Genomic DNA, 21,649 nt, shown 5'->3' with positions numbered 1-21,649 from the left:
GAAAGAAAGGAATGTTGTCTGTGTGTGTGTGTGTGTGTGTGTGTGTGTGAGAGAGAGAGAGAGAGAGAGAGAGAGAGAGAGAGAGAGAGAGAGAGAGAGAGAGAGAGAGAGAGAGAGAGAGAGAGAGAGAGAGAGAGAGAGAATTTTCTTCCATAGATGCAGGAGAGAGGCCAGAGGGGAGAGCAGGAGGGGAACTGGGGACAGTGATGGGAAATGTGCACTGGTGAAGTTATGAGTGTTGGACATTGTATTATTGAAACTCAAACATAAACAGCTGGGCTGGAACAGTGGCGCAGCAGTAGGGTGTTTGCCTGGCACTCAGCTGACCTAGTACTGACCATGGTTCAATCCCCTAAGTCCCTTATGGTCCCCCAAGCCAAGAGCAATTTCTGAGCGCAAAGCCAGAAGTAACCCCTGAGCACCATTGGGTGTGTCCCCCCAAAAAATCATGAACAGCTTTGTAATTATTTTCTCATGGTGATTCAATTAAAAGTATATTAAAATATATAATAAATACTTTAAAAGCATTGTAAATATGTGCCTAAATAAAGTTTAAAAAGTAAAAAACTAACAAAGGTAAAAATTTAGGGTAATACATGTATTAGAAGGACAGTAAAATGAGAGGTAAAAGTTAAATTGGGTAAAAGATGTCTATTGAGGGCCGGAGAGATAGCATGGAGGTAAGGCATTTGCCGTTCATGCAGGAGGTCATCGGTTCGAATCCCGGCGCCCCATATGGTCCCCCGTGCCTGCCAGGAGCAATTTCTGAGCCTGGAGCCAGGAATAACTCCTGAGCACTGCCGGGTGTGACCCAAAAACCACAAAAAAAAAAAAGATGTCTATTGGATGGGAAACTTTTGGGGGTCAACTTCATACACAGGTGTTGGTTTTTAATGTGTACCTGAAACCATTACATCAGCAGAAGAAGGCTTTTCAATATTTAAGGGGATTTCATGGTAGTAGAATGGGACTAGTTGTTTAAATAAATACTATATGTTAACTGATATTAATCAAAGAAAAAGTGTAAATGATTTTATAGAATATTTATAAAATATTATGGGGCTGGAGCAATATCATAGCAGTAGGACATTGGCCTTGCTTGCTACTGACCCAGAATGGACCCAGGTTCAATCCCCGGTATCCCATATGGTCCCCTGAGCCTGCCAGGAGTGATTTCTGAGTGCAGAGTTAAGAGTAACCCCTGAGTGCCACTGGGTGTGGCCCCAAAACCAAAAATAAATAAGTAAATAACTAGATCAATGCACTAAACTTAAAGACAAGTTCTTTGGAAAATAACTGTTTTTGAAAATGCTATTTTGGAGGGGTATTTTTAGGGTCACAGTAAGGACCTGTCCCTGACTCAGTGCTCCTGGGCTACCCCTATAATGCTCAGATGACCATGAGATGCCAGGGCTCAAACCTGAAATATCTACATTCTTCTCTTGAGCTATCTTACTGGCCCTGATAAACCTATGTTAAACATAATTGTATTAAATTAAATATCCATGAGAATCAGGCAATTGTCAATCATTCTTTCCATGTTGGAAATCGTCTGTTCTGAAAACAGAATGAACCAACTGAATTTATTGCTGTAAGATATTGGAGGCTGAATTTTTCTATTAAAAGCTGTGGGCCTTCCTTTCATTTCTTGACTTTTTATAACATAAGAGGTGGGAGAGGGGCCCGGAGAGATAGCACAGTGGTGTTTGCCTTGCAAGCAGCCGATCCAGGACCAAAGGTGGTTGGTTCGAATCCCGATGTCCCATATGGTCCCCCGTGCCTGCCAGGAGCTATTTCTGAGCAGACAGCCAGGAGTAACCCCTGAGCATCACCGGGTGTGGCCCAAAAACAAAAACAAACAAACAAACAAAAAAGAGGTGGGAGAGATAGAGCAAAGAATAAGGCTTTTTTTCTTGCATGTGGTCAAGTCAGATTCTATCCCTGGCAATGGATAATGTTTTCTGAGCCTCACCAGGACTGATCTCTGAGTGCAGAGTCTAAAGTAAATTCTGAGCACTCCTGGGTGTGACACCCCAAAGTATACCAAAGTCTTATGCTTATGTAACTTTTTTGACACTTTTAATAACCCTCTGAATGTCTTATCTGTTCTCTGCACAAGAAATCATGTATATGAGGCTGAAGCAATAGTACAGTGGTTTGGGCATTTGCCTTGCATGCTGCTGACCCAGGTTTGATCCTTGGCAGCCCATGTGGTCCCCTGAGCAGCACCAGGAATTACCCCTGAGCTCAGAGCCAGGAGTAACCTGTGAGCACCACTAGGTATGGCCCAAAAATCAAAACCAAAACCAAAAAATAAAACATGTACCACTACATCCCAAGAGACTTCCTTACAGGCTCCAACCACTCTCTACCTTTCTTGAGATCAGACACAGAATGTATGGTTTTGTCCATATTATTGATTGCACACAAAAATCTCTGTTTAAAAATAAAACTACTCTCCTAACCCCCCCCCAAAAAAAAGTCCACAACTCTGCCTCTGGTGAATATGTAAAAATGGTACTACACTGGGGAAAATTCTGTATTCTGTATATCTGTGATTATATATATTTGTTTCGTTGGTTGGTTTTGGGGTCAAACCCAGTGCTATTCAGCATTTACTCCTGACTCTTTGCTCAGGATTCACTCTTGGTGGTGCTCAAGGAACTACCTAGGATGCCAGATTTTAACCTAGGTTGGCTGGATGCCAACCTCTGTATTATCTCTGTATTATCTCTGTATTATCTCTCTAGCCCCCCCCATGTGAATATTTTTAATGATTGTCCAATCCTATTGGCACTGGCTGAATGGATCCCAAATATGAATTGTCCCATGATCGTGAGATAATCTGGGCAGGAAGAATCAACAACATCATCTGTCTGCAAGTCATTGGGTTTGGTGAGAAAATCTAAGTCAGAATTCATAGAACCTGGAGTCTTATTTTCTATATAAACTTTAAGCATTTTTGCACTTTTACTGTCTAGTGAAAATTTTAAGAATACAATTGCTTTATATAAATCAAGAAAAGACTTCTTTTATTGTATTTGAAACTTTATCAATAACTTTAGAAGTTATTGATCATTTTGGAAAAAGCACATCACTAATGGCCAAGCAGCTCTTGGTAACTGAATCATCAGTCTTATAGTATTAACAGTTTGTATACTGGGGTGTCTGTCTGTCAGTCATTATTACTGCATATACAGAAGCAAAATTATTATTACTCTTTATTTATTTATTTTGTTTGCAAGCTACTCCTTGACTCAGTGCTCATGGCTTATCTCTGCAATGGTACTAGTAATAGTGTGGGGACCAAAATATCACCGGTTTATCTTAATCATAAGATTTTCATATCTAAAATAATTTGCATATCTGAATACACAACATAACTTAATTTTTTAACTTAATTTTTTGCTTGGGAATTTTATTTTATTTTTTTAAATAATATCTGTAAGCACCATGATTATAAATATCTTTGTAGTTGAGTTTCAGTTATAAAAAAAATGAACATACCTCTTCACCAGTGCAACCTTTCCATCACCAATGCCCCCCATCTTCTTCCTCCCCCACCCCTGCCTGTATTTGAGGCAGGCATTCTATTTCTCTCACTCACTACCATTGTCATGATAATTGTCAGTGTATTTATTTCTCTAACTGCACTCACCACTCTTTGTGGTGAGCTTCATATCATGAGCCGATCCTTCCAGCCCTCATCTCTATTGTCTTGAGGCATTATTACAATAATGTCTTTTATTTTTCTTAAAATCCATAGATGAGTGAATTTATTCTGTCTCTCTCCTCTGACTTACTTCACTTAACATAATAGTTTCCATGTCCATCCATATATAGGAAAATTTCATGATATAATTTTTTTTCTTTTTTTTTTTTTTTGTTTTTGGGCCACACCCAGTGGTGCTCAGGGGCTACTCCTGGATATCTGCTCATAAATAGCTCCTGGCAGGCACAGGGGACTATATGGGATGCTGGGATTTGAACCAACCACCTTAGGTCCTGGGTCGGCTGCTTGCAAGGCAAACGCTGTTGTGCTATCTCTCCAGCCCCCTCATGATATAATATCAAAGATATAAGTATACCTACATTCATTACAGCATTTAGCGCAATAGCTAGGGTAGGAAAACCACCTAAATGTCCAATGACAGACAAATGGCTAAAGATGTTGTGTTGTATATATAATGGAATACTACACAGCTGTAAGAAAAGATAAAATCATACAGCTTCCTGCAACTTGAAATTGGAGGGCATCCTGCTGTGTGAAATAAGTCAGAGATGAGAGATAAGCACCAGATGGTGTCACTTGTCTGTGGCATAATAGGGATACAAAATGTGGTATAGACAATATCAATTGATAACAAAAAAACTTTAGATACCAGAGTACGAACTAAAAGCTCCAGTAGGTGGTGTAGATATACAGGAGGGGAAAGAGGGGAACAAGAAGTAGTGGGGTTCTTGGGTATTTGGGAGTGAGGAGGGGAGGTAATTATGTACACCAAGACCATAAGTGTCCAACACTATTGTAAACACATTACCTTAACTATAATAAATTAAGAAAATGTGCATTTAAAAATAAAATATTTTTAAAAACTCAGTTACGTTAGTTGGGAAGTTCAGCTCTGAAGAGTAAAAGGGACTTGAGTGATATCTGTTGGGTCTGAGGCTGACTGGAGTCTGAGTTAAGGTGGTGAGTAGAAGCCTTGCTTTAGGAAATCTCTTCTCCCTTCTTGGTTCTGCTCTGAGGACCCTGCATGCCAGGTATGTTCAGTTATGCAGTCTCCCCCGGGCCCTCCTTCCATAGGTTCCAAGATCAGTCTTACTATTCCTTCTTTCCTGTTCCATATTTTATTCCTCACTTCTCTCCAAAACTTCTCAGCAATGATACTTACAGCAGCAGAGAAGAGCATTGTTATTATTTTATGATTGAAGTCACATGAGCTTACTACCTGATATAGGCTTCACATGCACAGGCTTACATACATCAACATTTATAGCTACTCAAGTACACTGAGAGCCAAAAGTCTTTTCTCATCATCATATAAGTGACCCTAAATTTTACCTACTTGGCATACAATTCTTTTCTCTTTCTTCTTGTAGTGACCATTTGGTTCTTATAGTTAAACCAAAATTTTGATTTTTTTTTTTACAATTTTTTTTATTTTGTTTGTGCATACATTTGTTTATCACATTGGAGTGAAGTCATATGTATTTTTCCTTTCTCTGCAAAGGAAAGTACTTAAGTGTTTGTTTAACTTTTGATTTGGGGAGCCACACTTAATGGTGTTCAGAGCTTACTGCTGGTTCACTGCACAGAAAGAGAGCACCCTAATTGTGCTCAGGGGCCCAAATGAAGTCCCAGGATTCAAACCAGGACCAACAACATGCAGGGCAGACATCATAACTCTTGTACTATCTCTCTAGACCTATTTGTTTTATTTTAAGAGTAAATTTAGAACCATTCTTCGGCAAAAGGAAGCAAAGCTCTTGAGAAAATAACTGATATCAGCACTGATATCAGAATAGAGATAGGCCAAGCCAGGTGCATTATCTTAAAATAAAAGATAACATGCTTAAAGGTAAAGGAACATTCAAAAGAATATGGGGTGGGTGAAGCAATATATAAAACAGCAGGTAGAGCACCTGCCTTGCATGCAATAAACATGGGTTCTATCCTTGGTACCCCATATTGTCCCTGAGTTCTGGGTATGATCCATAAACAACTATACAACAAAAACAATATGGAAGCCAACTTAAATTGGGAGAATTTGCACATCAAATAGTGATATGAAGCATGCTATAATGAAGAGCATATCATTTCAGTGACTAAGCCAATAGCAAGGGCATGATAATTTAATACAAACATTAAACAATAGAGAAGAATGGGCTGGAGTGATAGTACAGTGGGTAGAGCATTTGCTTTGTACATGGCTGACACAGATTCAATCCTTGGTATACCCTATAATTCCTGAGCACAGACCAGGAGTAACCCCAGAGTGCCAATGGCTGTAGCCCAAAAACAAAAACAAAAGCAAAACAATAGAGAAGTTGAAGTTTTTAAGCAGTAGCCATGCTAACCAACCTATGGGGGATGAATGATGGAGTTAGTCAATCACTATTAAATAACTAGAAGTTGAGTGCCAGAGAGATAGCACATCAGTAGGGCATTTGCCTTGCATGCGACCGACCTGGGAGGGACCCAGTTCGATTCCCTGCATCCCATATGGTCCCCCAGCCTGCCAGGGGTAATTTCAGAGTACAAAGCCAGGAGTAATCCATGATTGCTGCTGTGTGTGGCCCAAAACTCAATCAATCAATCAATCAAGTTTACTTCTAGGGCCAGAGCAATAGAACAATGTTAGGGCATTTGCCTTGCACTAGACCAACCTACAAGAGACCTGGGTTCAATCCCTGGCATCCCATATGGTCCCCTAAACCTGCCAGGAGCGATTTCTGAGTGCAGAGCTAGGAATAACCTCTAAGAGCCACCAGGTGTGTCCCAACAGCCTAAATAAATAAATATATAAATAAATAGAAGTGAAGAAGTGATTTGAGCAAGACAGTCAATGAATGCTGTAAGAGGCAGGTGAAACAGGTGAGGAACAAGATTTTTACATGATCTCAAATTATCTCCCCACAAGCTCCAAAGAGGAGAAATAATAACTTTATGGTATATAAACCTGGTAGACAGAACTTATTCCTGACCAAGGTGAGCCCCACTAATAATGGGACAAACTTGCAGTCATACCTTGAGACACGCTGAGGACACATTGTCACTCCTCTGACGTTTCTGCCAAAGTTGCAGAATTGGAATTCAATCCTGAGAGAACATCAGCTAAACCTAAATGAAAGGACGTCCTACAAAATAACTGGTGTGAGGGCTGGAGTGATGGCGCAGCGATAGGGCCTTTGCCTTGCATGAGGCTGACCCAGTACGGATGCGGCTCGATCCCCAGGTGTCCCATATGGTCCACCAAGCCAGGAGCAATTTCTGAGCGCATAGCCAGGAGTAACTATTGAGCATCATCGGATGTGGCCCAAAATAAAAATAAATAAATAAAAATAAAATTTAAAAATTGGGGCCGAAGAGATAGCATGGAGGTAAGACGTTTGCCTTTCATGCAGAAGGTCATTGGTTCGAATCCCAGCATCCCATATGGTCCCCCGTACCTGCCAGGAGCGATTTCTGAGTGTGGAGCTAGGAGTGACCCCTGAGCGCTGCCGGGTGTGACCCAAAAACCAAAAACAAACAAAAAAAATTGTGTGTAGTTTTCAAAGATGTCAAGATCAAGAAGGACAGAGAGTATCAAAGAGATTAAAATTGGGGCTGGTGAGGTGGCGCTAGAGGTAAGGTGTCTGTCTGCCTTGCCAAGGAAGGACAGCGGTTCGATCCCCTGGCCTCCCATATGGTCCCCCAAGCCAGGGGCAATTTCTGAGCGCTTAGCCAGGAGTAACCCCTGAGCATCAAATGGGTGTGGCTCAAAAAATAAACAAAAAACAAAACAAAACAAATTTTTAAATACTGTGAGGTGCATGGGTATTCTTGGATTGGATGCTTCAAAGTTCTTTTTCTATGACTATATTGGATACTATTAGGGTAATTAACAAATATTGACTATTGTAGATAAAGGAGACAGTAGTATCTTACTTAAAAAAACTTTTTATAAAATCACCATAGATAGAGTTAAAAAGTTGTTGACAGTTAAGTTTTAGTTATATGATTTTCCAATACCCATCCCTTCAGTATTCATTTGCTGCAGTTTACCTCCAATCCTCACAATTCAAGCTTGCCTCTATGCAGACAATTTTCTTCTCTCTTTCTCTTTTGCTCTCTCCCTTTTCCTTTCTTTCCTTTCAGACACTGTGGTTGGCAAAGCTATTACTAAAAGGGTATTATGCTTACCTCCCTTTCAGCACCCAGTTCTGGTTCAGAGTGATCATTTCCAACTATCGTTGTCACAATGGTCAGTTGTATTTTACTTTAATCTGCTTTGAACAATTATAAAGTGGTTACAAGGGCCAGAGTGATATTATACTGGGTAGGGTGTTTACCTTGCAAAAGGCTGACCTGGGTTCAATTGCTGGCATCCTATATGGTCCCCTGAGCCTACCAGGAGTGATTCCTGAGCACAGAGCCAGGAAGTAACCCGTGAGCACAGCCACTTGTGGCCCAAAAGATAAATAAATAAACAGACAAACAAATAAATAAAGGTTACATAGAAGAATGCCCTTGTCCTAAATGCACTTTATTCAGGGGGAAAGGGCCAGAGGCTGAGGAAATAGTTCAAGAGGCAGAGCACAGGAACAGCACATACAAGACCCTGAGTTAGATCCTCAGCACTGAATGCTCCCCACACCCAAGCACCACCAAGAGTGACCACTCAAAAAAAGAAAGGGTTGACTACAGAGATAGCACAGTAGGTAGGGCAATTTGCCCAGCACATGGCCAACTAGGGTCCAATCCCTGGCACCCCATATGGTCCACCAAGCCTATCAGGAGTAATTTCTGAGATCAGAGCCAGGAGTAAGTCTGAAGTACCACCAGGTGTGGCCCAAAAACCATAAAAGGGGGGTAAAAGTACAGTATACACATATAAAAAAGTACAGTACTCTTAATATGACAGACAGATCAGTCAATTATAAAGTTCAGGAAATTTGGCTGAAGAAGTTCATGACATTTTGTATGACTTCTAAATATCCCTGCAAGTTTGAAATTATTGAAAAATAATTAAAAAATTTAAATAGTGCATTTCTTTGCTAACCATAATTTTTTGCACTATTTAAAAAATAGTGCATTGCTTTGTCGTGTGATTCAGTTGTTTGTTTTTAATGGAAGACTTAGTTTTGTGGGTTTATTTGTTGCTTTTTAAATCACTCTTGGGGCACTGGATTGTATTTATTCAATATCGATTTTGGCATCTGTCTCATGCTGGAGTCTGCGGGCACTAGCATAAGAGACTACAGCGAAGACAGAGGTTCACCCTCATAAAGTTCAAGTAAAATTCGTTGGGTTAAAGGCTTATGCAGTTAGGGAGCCGAAGAGATAGCATGGAGGTTAAGGCGTTTGCCTTGCATGCAGGACAGAGGTTCGAATCCCATATGGTCTCCCGAGCCTGCCAGGAGCGATTTCTGAGCATAAAGCCAGGAGTAATCCCTGAGCGCTGCAGGGTGTGGCCCAAAACCCAAAAAAAAATAATGTCTTATGCAAATGAGCTGGTGGATCTTGAATAGCACAGCAGCACATATGTTGACATGCTTACTCTGCAGATTGTCTTATATGCTGACATATATCGAATCAGTCCTGATGCTTTCTGACTGGGGCATGGGGCATGATATCAGGATATTAATAGGTTCATTAAACACACCCCAGGTCTCTGGACTAACCATTCCACTGCAGATACAGGGAGAGGGAATGGGGAGGAGGGTGGTGGAAAATTAGGAAGGAAAAAAAAAAATCTTTTCTGCCTGCTTATAATGTGGTCCTCAGTGTGCCCTGATTTCTATCTGGGATGCTTCTATTCCCTAAAATTTTGTCTTCTGCTCAGACCTTGATTGCTGCCTTCTCAAAGCTTTTCCAAAAGAAGCTGGTTCCTTTGCCCCATTAGCTGCTCTACCTATACATATATAAAAAATTTTTTTATTTTTACCTTTTAAAACTTTTTTACTGAGACCAATGTGAATTACATGTCTTTCACTGTTATATTTCAGATTCATAGTGACAGTGAATTAGGGCCATTCCCCCTAACAATGTTAACTTCCCTCTACCCTAGTTCCCAGCATGCATCCCATATCTCCACCCTTAGCCCCCTAGACTGATTGTGCAACCGTATACTTATACTTTATTTCTTCATCTTTTAAGTGCAGATCTGTGTTTATGTGCAAGTTGTCTTATATGCTAATGTGTTTATGTGCAGGTTGTCTTACATGCTTTGTTTAGAAGATGGTGCAATGTCCCTTGTCCTTTCTAAATGTCCTCTCTGTCCCTCAGTAGAACTGAAGCTACAGGAAGCCCTGGAGAACAGCTGTATTTGACTCCAGCTACATGTTTCTGTACAAAGGGGGTAGAAATGAAAGAGGGATCTAGTGGCGTGTGTGTGTTTTTTAATAAACTCAAAAACGTTCCATCTTGAAAAGCAATAAAGTCTGACATGGAGGCAGGGCAGAGCTTCAAGCCTCTTGTTCATTATAGAGATATACATCTTGGGAATTTGGAACCATGTTCTTGGTATCTTTCTTTTTTTATAAAATCTGAACAAAAAGCAGTCTGTTACCAAGCTCACCAGGGCAGTCCTGAAAGGCTTATTAATTCCGATCATAATTTCCAATGAATGCTTTTCATCCCTTTCTGGTGTTCTGAAATCATGAGTTTGGAAAGCAGCTCCTGTAACCTTGGGTGAAACTTGAATTGCTGGATTTTGAACAAATCCCACCTTCTAAGTTAACCTTCTAGCCATGTAATAAAATGTGAAACAGAGGCCAGGGCCCAGGTCAAAAATGAGTCGTTTGTAAGACGTGGGCAATCTTGGGAATGGGCATTGCAGGAGATATGAAGGATGTTGTGGGGAAGAGAATCAGTCCTGATGTTTACTGACTGGGGCACGAGACATGATACCAGGATATTAATAGATTCATCAAAAATACCCCCATGTCTCCAACCTAAACCTTCCACTGCAGGTACAGGGAGATGGAGTGGGGAGGAGGGTGGTGGAAAGTTGGGAAGAACATGTTTTCTGAACTCTCTTCTCTACCTATTAACACTGTGGTCCCAAGTGTGTACTGATGATCTTTGTCTAGGTATCTCTATTCCCTAATTTTATTTTTTTTTTGTCTTCTGATCAGACCTTGATTCCTGCCATCTCAAAGCCTTTTCAGAAGAAGCTGGTACCTTTGCCCCATCAGCCACAATACTTAGTTTGTTTTAGCTTCTAAGTTCAAATCTGCCCAATTATAGAAAACTAGATGTAGAAATGTCTTCACTCACCAATGAGTAAATTAAGGAATGAAGAAAGAAAGAAAGAAAGAAAGAAAGAAAGAAAGAAAGAAAGAAAGAAAGAAAGAAAGAAAGAAAGAAAGAAAGAAAGAAAGAAAGAAAGAAAGAAAGAAAGAAAGAAAGAAAGAAAGAAAGAAAGAAAGAAAGAAAGAAAGAAAGAGAGAGAGAGAGAAGAGAGAGAGAGAGGGAGGGAGGGAGGGAGGAGGGAGGGAGGGGAGGGAGGGAGGGAGGGAGGGAGGGAGGGAGGGAGGGAGGGAGGAGAGGTGAGAAAGAAAAAAGTTAGGTTCTAACCCCAGCACCCCTCGGCCACCTTGCTCCAGATCTCCAGGGCTTCCCCAGGCCACACGCCTGGGCAAGCCGGTGAGTTGGGTCCCTTGGTGGAGCTTGAAGGTACCCTAGGCCTTCCCCCACTATCCATGCGGCTCCTTAGGGAGGGTCTGGGTGGGGCTCTGAACTTCTGTTCTCCCAGCTTCTTGAAGGATCTCTCCTTCCTGGGAGCCGGGAGTCTAGCAGGAGGAGGTTTGGCTGGCACTGTTAATCTCTGTCCAGTCTACATTTTCAAAATCGCGCGGGGGGGCCCCCGCGCGCACAAGAAACATTAATAGTACTCTCACAAGAAACATTAATAGTACTCACTATCATTGAATTATGTTTTTATGTATGCAGAATGTCCATTTTGTACTCTGCCCTTTTGCATACCCCTTCATAAGTTCATACTTCTCTTTAACTTCTTTAACTCCTATCATCATTACTCCTTTTTTACCCTTTCTAACTTAAGTACTGTTGAGTTCTAATTCACAGACCAAAGTGATGCCCTAGAGTTAACACCCACCCAACTATTTTAAAAGGCATAAAAAGGACACATATCTTTTCAACATTTTATGGGTGTTTTCTTTGACGGCTATAACTTTTGCTAAATACTTTCTTATACAGTGATGATCCCCCCCCCCCATGTTTTTTATCTTCTCTTTGTGAACTGCTCAATATGGAATTTGGTGTGAAAGAATCCCTCAGTTTAATACTTATGTTTGAACCAAGTCATGGGTCTTGTTGGAAATGTTCTTATGCCCCCATATATCTGATAGCACCACGTAGCTTTATATCTTGTTTGCGTAGGCACACTAACATGGGAAAATACTATACATACCAATAAGTTCTTATCTAATAGAAATGGGAACACACAAATCTTGTAGTGCAATGAGACCTTACACCCTGAACATTGACATAAAGACCTGGCACAGGCCTCAGAAGAATGGGCATTCTCCATTTACCCCTTGATCTACAGAAGACATTTACAAAACATCCAAGGTTGTATATAACATCACCAGGAGGCATTCCTGTACCAGGGACGATCCTACAGCTGCTCTGACATCGATCTACTCAAAAGAGACATCCCTTAACACTGAGAGGACAACAAGAACAATGACCTGCTTACTGGACAGGGCTTGCTGTATTGCCCCTTTATGGTGAGGTTTGTCTATAATATCACCTGGAAGCAATCCTCTACCACGGAAGACCCTACCACTGCTCAGACATCGTCCTGCTCAAAAGAGACTTCCCTTAACACTGAGAAGACTTAACAACAACAACCTGCTTACAGGACAGGGCTTCCTGCATTCCCCTTTCATGGTGAGGTGAAATGAGAAGGCACTCCACATCATGACTTCAATGTAGGACATGCAGATTCCAGAATCTTTAATACAGAAACATGAGACCAACAACAGAGACTGTGTGATAAGTGTGTTGGCGCTACGGACAATGTCTTGGAGCGAACGATAACTTTCCTGAGGCCTAGAGCTGGTCTTATGCCAGGAAACTTCAGGGGTAGGATCTCTTTGTATTTAGGTCAAGGCTATTCCTTTCCATGCCTCTCATATTTTGGTGGGCCTATGCAAACAACAATTGCCACTCTAACACCGTTTTTACTGTGCTCCTTTGACTCTAATCCTTAAAACACACCCACTTAAAATTTGAGGTTAACTTAAGCTAATATGCATGTACATGGAAATGTAAAAAATACTATGCCTCTAATGTTTAAGGAGTTATGTAAGTTTGATGGCTTTAGATTGCCTTGTGTGCTGTTAAGAAATATTATAATGTGCTACAATCTGGGGACTTGAGGGAAAAAGTAATAGCACATGGATTCTGTTTTATTTATCTTAACTTTCTTTGGTGAAAGTTCAAAGTTAAGATATCAGCAAGGGGACTTCTTCAGATAATTATGTTATGGGTGATTGTCCTTCCACTGTAACTTTACCTTATCCTCTTTCTTTGCATCTTTTGTTCTCATAATTCATAATAAAAAAAAAGTGAAAAAAAAAAAAGAATAATGGCAAAAAAAAAAGAAGTCAACAATTCAACAATTGATGAAGACAGGAAAAGAATTCATGATACAATGCCAGGTACCATTTTCAGTCGTTTAAATAATTTAAATCAGTGGCCTAAACATATTTAAATTTTTTAAATACATTTTTCAATCTTAAAAAAAAAAAAGAATTGACTAACAGTGCTGTGATAAACTTAGCTGTGTATCTATCTTAAATCTATCTCAAATCAATCACCTTAAAGCCCATTTTATAACTTTGTGTGACTTTAACAACTCAAGTTTAATTTAGAAAGAAGATGAGATAAGGATATAAAGATAAGGATATAAAAAGTTCATCTAAAGTTTTTTGATTTAGTATTAATTTCTCAGAAATTTGAAGCAGGAACTATCATTTGGGATAGAGTTCAGATGTGTCTGACAAATTAAGTATAGAAACTAACACATTTAAAAATTAATTTCACCTCTTTGTATCTCCTTACATTGGTGATAAATAGTAATATATACAAATGTGTATATATACATATATATTTGGTCACATTCATCAGTAACCAGGTCTTATTCCTCATTCTGTACTCAGTGATCACTCCTGGAATGACTCAGGAATATGATATGTCAGATAATTTATTATTTAATTTGGGTACGCAACAGCAAAGGAAGAGTTTTACCTTCTGTACTATTGTTTGGGTTGTAATATTAAAATTGCTTAATATTTCTGTGTGAATTGAGATAGTATACAATAAAAAGCATTTGAAATACAAAAAAAAAAAAAAGTTAGGCTCTGTCATTGTTCTATAAAAGAGAGAGTCCAGGGATTAAGGTGTCTGCTTAATGGGTTAATACCAGTTCAGTCCACTGCACTGCATGATCCTCTGAGCACAGAGTGAGGCGTGACTCAAAGCATGGTGCTGGGAATTTGGGGGTAGCCTCTAAGCATCACAGGATGTGACCCAGCCCACTCTCCCCACCAGAAAGAGAAAATTTCAGCCTTCGTGCCTGTAGATGTACATGATCCCACATCGCCCAGAACTTCAAGCATGAACTGGGATCGTGGAGCATTACAGGCTTCACTGCAGTTGCCCTATTTTCCCTCCCACTAGATTGGGAAACACCATGGCATCCGGGTGGCTGGTTGCCAAGAACCGGAAATGCCATGGTTCATCTATTTAGGGTTGAGTCTTTCCTGCTTGCATTTGGGTGCAGATAAATAAGTATATGTGAGGGTTTTGTGTTTTGTGTTTGTTACTCCAGTTCCTTCTCACATAAGAGCTTCTCTTTCTCTTGGGGGGCTGGAGAGATAGCATGGAGGTAGGGCTTTGCCTTGCATGCAAAAGGATGGTGGTTTGAATCCCAGTATCCTATATGGTCCCCTGAGCCTGCCAGGAGCGATTTCTGAGCATAGAGCCAGGAGTAACCCCTAAGCACTGCCGGGTGTGACCCAAAAACAAAAACAAAAAAACAAAGAGCTTCTCTTTCTCTACCACAAAGTCCTCTTTCTGAAGGAGCCTCCCCCTACCCCCACAGATCAAAGAAGGCATCATGTCTAAATCTTGCCCTGAGATCTCCAGCACACAGTATCTCATCTGATCTTGAGAGCAGAGATACTGCTTTCTGGGTTTGCAAGCAACAGCTTCCTAAGAGTCTGCCTCGCATATACAGGCTGGAAGCAGGTGCTCCATGGCCAGATCACTGGGAAAAGCAAGCGCTGGCGGGTGCATCCTAGCCTTACCTCCACCAAGTCATTATGATCTTGAGACAATTGCTTGATCTTGTTGGGCCTCTGTGGTTTTATCTGTGAGAAGGAGAACCAGATGACTATGTTCATTTGTAAGCATCAGAAACAAGGGCCCACTTTAGTCATCATGGAAAACATTATTGAAAAATATGCTTAGTTCACCTAATCACTATCACTCACTCTGAGTATTAGGAGCAATTCTGGGCTAACAGACTAAATGGTAAAATGGCTTTATCAGATTACAGACACAAAATGTTGATGTAGGATGTTTATAATTGAGGTTATAGTGCCTAATGTCTATTAATGTTGGGTAGCCTTCACATCAAGCAGATGCTTACTAAGTTCCAGGCATTCAGCATTTTCTAAGCTTTGCCTTAATTATTCTCTTAAACTTTTTTTTTGGTTTTTGGGCCACACCCAGTGACGCTCAGGGGTTACTTCTGGCTGTGCGCTTAGAAATCGCTCCTGGCTTTAGGGACCATATGGGACATGGGGGGTAGCGAACCGCTGTCCATCCTAGGCTAGCACGTGCAAGGCAGATGCTTTACGGTCTGCGCACCACTCTGGCCCCCTCTTAAAGATTTCTTTATAGGGAAAGAGGAAATTAAGACACAACACTGAAGTGGCTGCCCAAAGAGAGCTGATGTGGGATCTTATATCTCCATTTAGACTCTTAGTAGAGTCTAAAACTGTCATTGACAAACACACATGTACTATAGAAAGGAAAATAAATAAATATAGTCTCTAAAAAGAAGGCCAAAAATGGAGACTGGGAATAAGGAGTCCTTGCATCAAACTATAATTTGAGATAACCTTCATAGCAACCTAGGTGAAAAAGGAAAGAAAGAAGGAAAGAAAGAAAGAAAGAAAGAAAGAAAGAAAGAAAGAAAGAAAGAAAGAAAGAAAGAAAGAAAGAAAGAAAGAAAGAAAGAAAGAAAGAAAGAAAGAAAGAAAGAAAGAAAGAAAAGAAAGAAAGAAAGAAAGAAAGAGAGAGAGGGAGGGAGGGAGGGAAGGAAGGATGGAGGAAGGAAGGGAGGAAGGAAAAGGAAGGGAGGGGAGGAAGGGAAGGAAGGAAGGAAGGAAGGAAGGAAGGAAGGAAGGAAGAAAGAAAGAAAGAAAGAAAGAAAGAAAGAAAGAAAGAAAGAAAGAAGAAAGAAAGAAAGGAAGGAAGGAAGGAAGGAAGGAAGGAAGGAAGGAAGGAAGGAAGGAAGGAAGGAAGGAAGGAAGGAAGGAAGGAAGGAAGGAAGGAAGGAAGGAAGGAAGAAAAGGAAGGAAGGACAAAGGAAAAAAGAAATGAAGGAAAAAGGAAAAAAAGGAAGGAAGGAAGGAAGGAAGGAAGGAAGGAAGGAAGGAAGGAAGGAAGGAAGGAAGGAAGGAAGGAAGGAAGGAAGGAAGGAAGGAAGGAAGGAAGGAAGGAAGGACTGTGGGGACTGGAGTGATAGCACAGCTGGTAGGACTTGCATGGGGCCGACCTGAATTCAATCCAATTCAGTGATCGAATACTTGAGATCCTATGTTGGATTCCTGTCACAGAAAGGGAAAAAAAAAAGTCAAGCTATGCCCTCCATTTCCCTTCTAAAGCATTTCAATGCTTCAAAAGACACAGTTGATAGCAAGTTCTCAATCAGTTCGATTGCAGAGTGAAGGTGAGAGAGTTTCTCAAGGGCCAGAGTGTCCCATAGAAAAGGGCCTGAGGGAGCTGGCCCCAGAGCTGCAGGAGCAGCAGCTGCACAGCCCACTTTGGAGTCAGCCCTTAGAGGACAGCAGGGTAGAGATTCCCCCACGCAGGAGCTGGGGGACACTTCTTGGGCAGGACCAGAAATTACAACCACCTGCACAGTTGCGTACATGACCTGCTATCATCACACTCAAACAGGGACAGGCCCAAAGTGACCAGGCCCACAGGCTTAAGAAGTAGAGCCAGAGAGTTAGCACAGGGTTTACGGCACAAGACTGACCCCAATTCAATCCCCAGCAGAGCATAAGTTCCTCCAAGCACCAGCTGCTGAGCACTGCTAGAGCAGCACAGGAGTACCCAAGGAGCGCCACGTTGGTTCTCACCTTGAACCACTGGTCTGCAGGAATCCCCCAGTTTCCACCACCAAAATATCAATAAATACATAAAACAGATTCAAAAGAAATGATGAATATCTGAAGCCACCTGTCTGGAATGTTCAGAAACAAATGAAGTAAGAGTGGTCCACTAGCAGGCTGGAGCAGTAACACAGTGGTAGGGCATTTGCCTTGCAGACAGCCTACTCAGAACGGAGCCGGTTCGATCCCCAGCATCCCATATAATCCGCTGAGCCTGCTAGGAGTGATTTCTGAATGCAGAGTCAGGAGTAACCCCTGAGTGTAGCCTTCTCAAAAAAAAAAAAAAAAAAAAAAAAGTTCCATTAGCATCAAGAGCTTACTAAACCTTCTGGAGCTGGAGATATAGCATGGAGGTAAGGCGTTTGTCTTTCATGCAGAAGGTCGGTGGTTCGAATTCTGGCATCCCATATGGTTCCCCATGCCTGCCAGGGGCAATCTCTGAGTGCAGAGCCAGGAATAACCCTGAGCGCTACCGGGTGTGACCCCCCCCCCAAAAAAAAAGAGCTTACCAAACCTTCTGACAATGACTTAATGACCTCACTGTGAGATACAATAATTTTTACAAATTTTTGTGCTATTTTTCCTTCTCTCTCTCTCTCTCTCTCTCTCTCTCTCTCTCTCTCTCTCTCTCTCTCTCTCTCTCTCTCTCTCCCCTTTTTTTTGGGGGGGTTTGGGTCACACCCAGCAGCACTCAGGGGTTACACCTGGCTCTATGCTCAGAAATTGTTCCTTGCTGGCTCGGGGGGGTCATATGGAATGCCGGGATTTGAACCACCGCCTTTCTGCATGCAAGGCAAATGCCCTACCTCCGTGCTATCTCTCTGGCCCCTTTTCTTTATTTTTCTTTTTTAATATTCACTCAAACTTACCTAGAAACAAATGTATTATGATTAACTATGTCAACTATGTAATACTTGCTCTTTAAATAAAGTAAATTAAATTAAGAAAAAAAATGATGAGACACATGGCTTGAAATCATGTTAACTTTATCCATTGTCTTAATATATTTTCTTGAAGAATGAAGAAAAGGCAGAAATACAGGATTTCAGTGAAAGGACTTCCTGTCCTGGTTTATGGAGACACGGGGACAGCAAAACAAGGCAGAGAGGCCAGAGAGTTTCATGGGATTTGAGGGTGTGTGTGTGAAGGTTGGCAGGCAGAGTAGAGAGCCAGGGATTGACCAAACCAGTGGAGAATGGAGCTTTGGGGGTGCTGCCCTTCCAATCCCTGGAGTAGCCCTTTGAAGCCAGCTTCCCTCCAGATAAGGGGTTTCTTGCTGGCCTATCTAGAATCCTATTTCTTTTTGAGGAGCAGAGAGGCCGGACTACATCTGACAGTTCTTAGAAATTGCTTCTGTTTTTGTATTTAGGGGTGATCATCGCAGTGCTCAGGAAACCATGTATGGTGCTGGGAATTAAATTGAGGTCAGTTGTATGTAAGGCAAACAACTTAGCTCCTGTACTAACTCTCAGACCCCAGCATTCTGTTTCTTACTGTCCTAGGGTTCAACCACAGGAGACTCAATAGCTTCCTTCCAAGACTGGCAGCTTAATGCCACATTGTCTAAACCTCCACCAGGAACCAACTGTGTTGGCAACAACTCTGCTAATATCTCTAGAACAATGCCCTCCATGACACATTCATCTAATGGAATAGCCTGCCTCGGTGAGTAAACTATGGCCAGTGTCCAAGGTAAAGGAAATAAGCCCTGTATTGTGCTTTTACCTTGCTTTCGGCTTCAAATGTTAGTTTTTCTGGAAACAAGGCCTTCCGATTTACTGGGCCTCTTTTTGTGCAAGGTGTGTTTGCATTTCAAAGTCTTCTGTTTCCCAATAAAGCCACATTCTAAAAATATATCAGCTATGTGAAAGCCTTTACTGAAGTTATCAAGCTAGAACCAGATCATGGTGAGTGAAAATTGTCTTCCTGCCCATGGGATTAACCCAAAAGGAATGCAAAAGGAAAAAAAAATTCAAAAGGCTTTTCTGGGTAATCTCTATCTATAAATCAACTAGGCTGCTACAAAACCAACACATGAGAGAAGCATGTACAGTGACCCACATGGGTGGTTTGGCAGGAATGAAGGAAGAGTCTGTGACTCTCAGGAAAATGAATGGCTCTTCTTGAGCCAGGGGACATTGAAAAATCACTTCCTCCAGCATGCTAATGCCTGTGTTTTGAAAAATGAGGGTGTTTCCAAAATCTCCCCCACTGACCCCCAGTAAGATATTCCCAGCGGTCATGATTAAATACTAAACCCACTCAGGCCTGAGTGGAAATTATGATGAAATGAATCTGGGTGCTTGCTCAGCTGCTTGTCTTTGTTTTTCCTTATTTGTTTTGTTTTGGGGGTCACACCTGGGGATGATCAGGGCTTACTCTGTGTTCAGGGATCTTTCCTGGTGGACTGAGGAAAACATAAGTTCTAGGGTTTGAACATGATTGGCCATGGGTAAGGCAAACATTTTCCCTGATGTTCTATCTCTCTAGCTTCCATTGGTTTGTTTTTCAACCCCAAGATTCTGGATCCTTTAGCTTCGAGTCATTGGCAAGCTGGTTAGTGAACCAAGGCTGACCAATCTTTGGCCATGCAGTAATTTTATGATTCACTGAGCCAGGAGACCCTCAGGCACCTAAATAGAAACTACCAGATAAGACCTTGGGTTTAAATAAACAAAAGCAAAATCTGCTTTCTCAAGATGATAAACCCATGAGAAGCAACAAATAAATTTTCATTGTTTTTTATGCTTGTTACAACATGGACATTCTTCCCACTAACTCTTCCTGTTTGCTTTTGTTTTGGAATTACATCCAGTGATGCTCTGGGGTTACTCCTGGCTCTGCACTCAGGAATTATTCCTGAAGGGCTAAGGGAACTTTATAGAATGCCAATGATTGACACAAGGCAAATGCCACTGTACTGTACTAGCCCCCCACTAACTTATTCTTCTTATAACTTCTAAATAGTACACATGCATGGTCCTTATATCTGTCCTCCCAAATTATAGGCTGTTACTTTCTCTTTTTGGGGGGGGAGGTTTGGGTCACACCTGGCAGCACACAGGGGCCACTCCTGGCTCTATGCTCAGAAATCGCCCCCGGCAAGCTCAGGGGACCATATGGGATACCTGGATTCGAACCACCATCCTTCTGCATGTAAGGCAAACACCTTATCTCCATGCTAGCTCTCTGGCCCAGGCTGTTACTTTCAATACCGAGAAATATTCCCAGAACTCCCTCACTCCATAGGAAACACCTGAGCTAGAGAAGGTAGTGATGTGTGGTCAGACCTCCAGATAGCAAATCTGGACCCTCCCACACCCTCCTCTGGAAGTCACTTGGTCCCTGGGATTGATGTAAGGAATAGTTCTGGGCACTGGTTAAAGGCTGGGGAGAGAATGAGAAGGCAAGACTGAAGGTTCTCATAGATGTGGTGACTTTAAAAGACAACCTAGCGGTAAACTCAGACACAATCACTTTAGTTTCTATTTTTTAATTTCTAGACATAAATTTAGAGGTGAGTATCAAATTCTCACTTGTTCATTTCTTGCATCTGAAGTATTCCTTGATGGCATCCAGAGCCTGAATGTCTTTAAAATAGTTTTTTCCTGGCACCCCACATGGTCCACTGAGCACTGCCAGGAGTGATTCCCTGAGTAAAGAATCAGGAGTAAGCCCTGAGTACCACTAAATGTGGCTTCTAAACAAAACAAAACAAGGGACCGGAGTGGTGGCACAGCAGTAGGACATTTGCCTTGCACACAGACCGCAGTTCAATTCCCCAGTGACCCATATGGTCCCCCAAGCCAGGAGCAATTTCTGAGCGCATAACCAGGAGTAATCCCCAAGCATCACTGGGTATGCCCCCCCCAAAAAAAAACAAGTTTATTTATAATTTATTACTAGTAAATACTTTACTTGTATACCTATGTAGTTGAGAAAAAAATCTCCAATAAATGGAAAAAATTTTAAGAAATCTTCTGCCTTTTATCTAGAGTGGCACTAGGGGAAAAATTTGACAGCAGAGAAAAACACAATGTGCGTTGAAAATAAATTCATTAAAGTTTGAATTGAAATTCAAGTGTCAGCATAAGCCTATGACATATACATATGTGTATATATGTTATGTATATACATATATGTATGTATATATACACATATATGTACATACACATATGTATATACAGCCACATACACATATGTATAGATGCATATATATGAAATATTCTTGCCAAGAAACACTCATTGTAATCTGCTCAAGTCTCTAATCCATATCCCAAATTTATAGGATATATAAAGGTGAAAAATTAACCTAAAAAATACAGAGCTCAGAAAACTATCCTAGACACTGATTCTGTTTCTCCAATGAATAACTTGCAAGAAAGACAAAACCAGGCCACCTTTCGATTAAAAGGCAAATCATGCAACACATGAATTTTATTTAGATCCTGATTATCCCTGATAATAGTGAACCATTATGCGCAAGTCAGGGGGGAAAAATCAA

Source organism: Suncus etruscus, chromosome 6, assembly GCF_024139225.1.
Source record: "Suncus etruscus isolate mSunEtr1 chromosome 6, mSunEtr1.pri.cur, whole genome shotgun sequence".
Taxonomy (NCBI): domain Eukaryota; kingdom Metazoa; phylum Chordata; class Mammalia; order Eulipotyphla; family Soricidae; genus Suncus; species Suncus etruscus.
Note: the sequence above shows the minus strand (reverse complement) of the source record.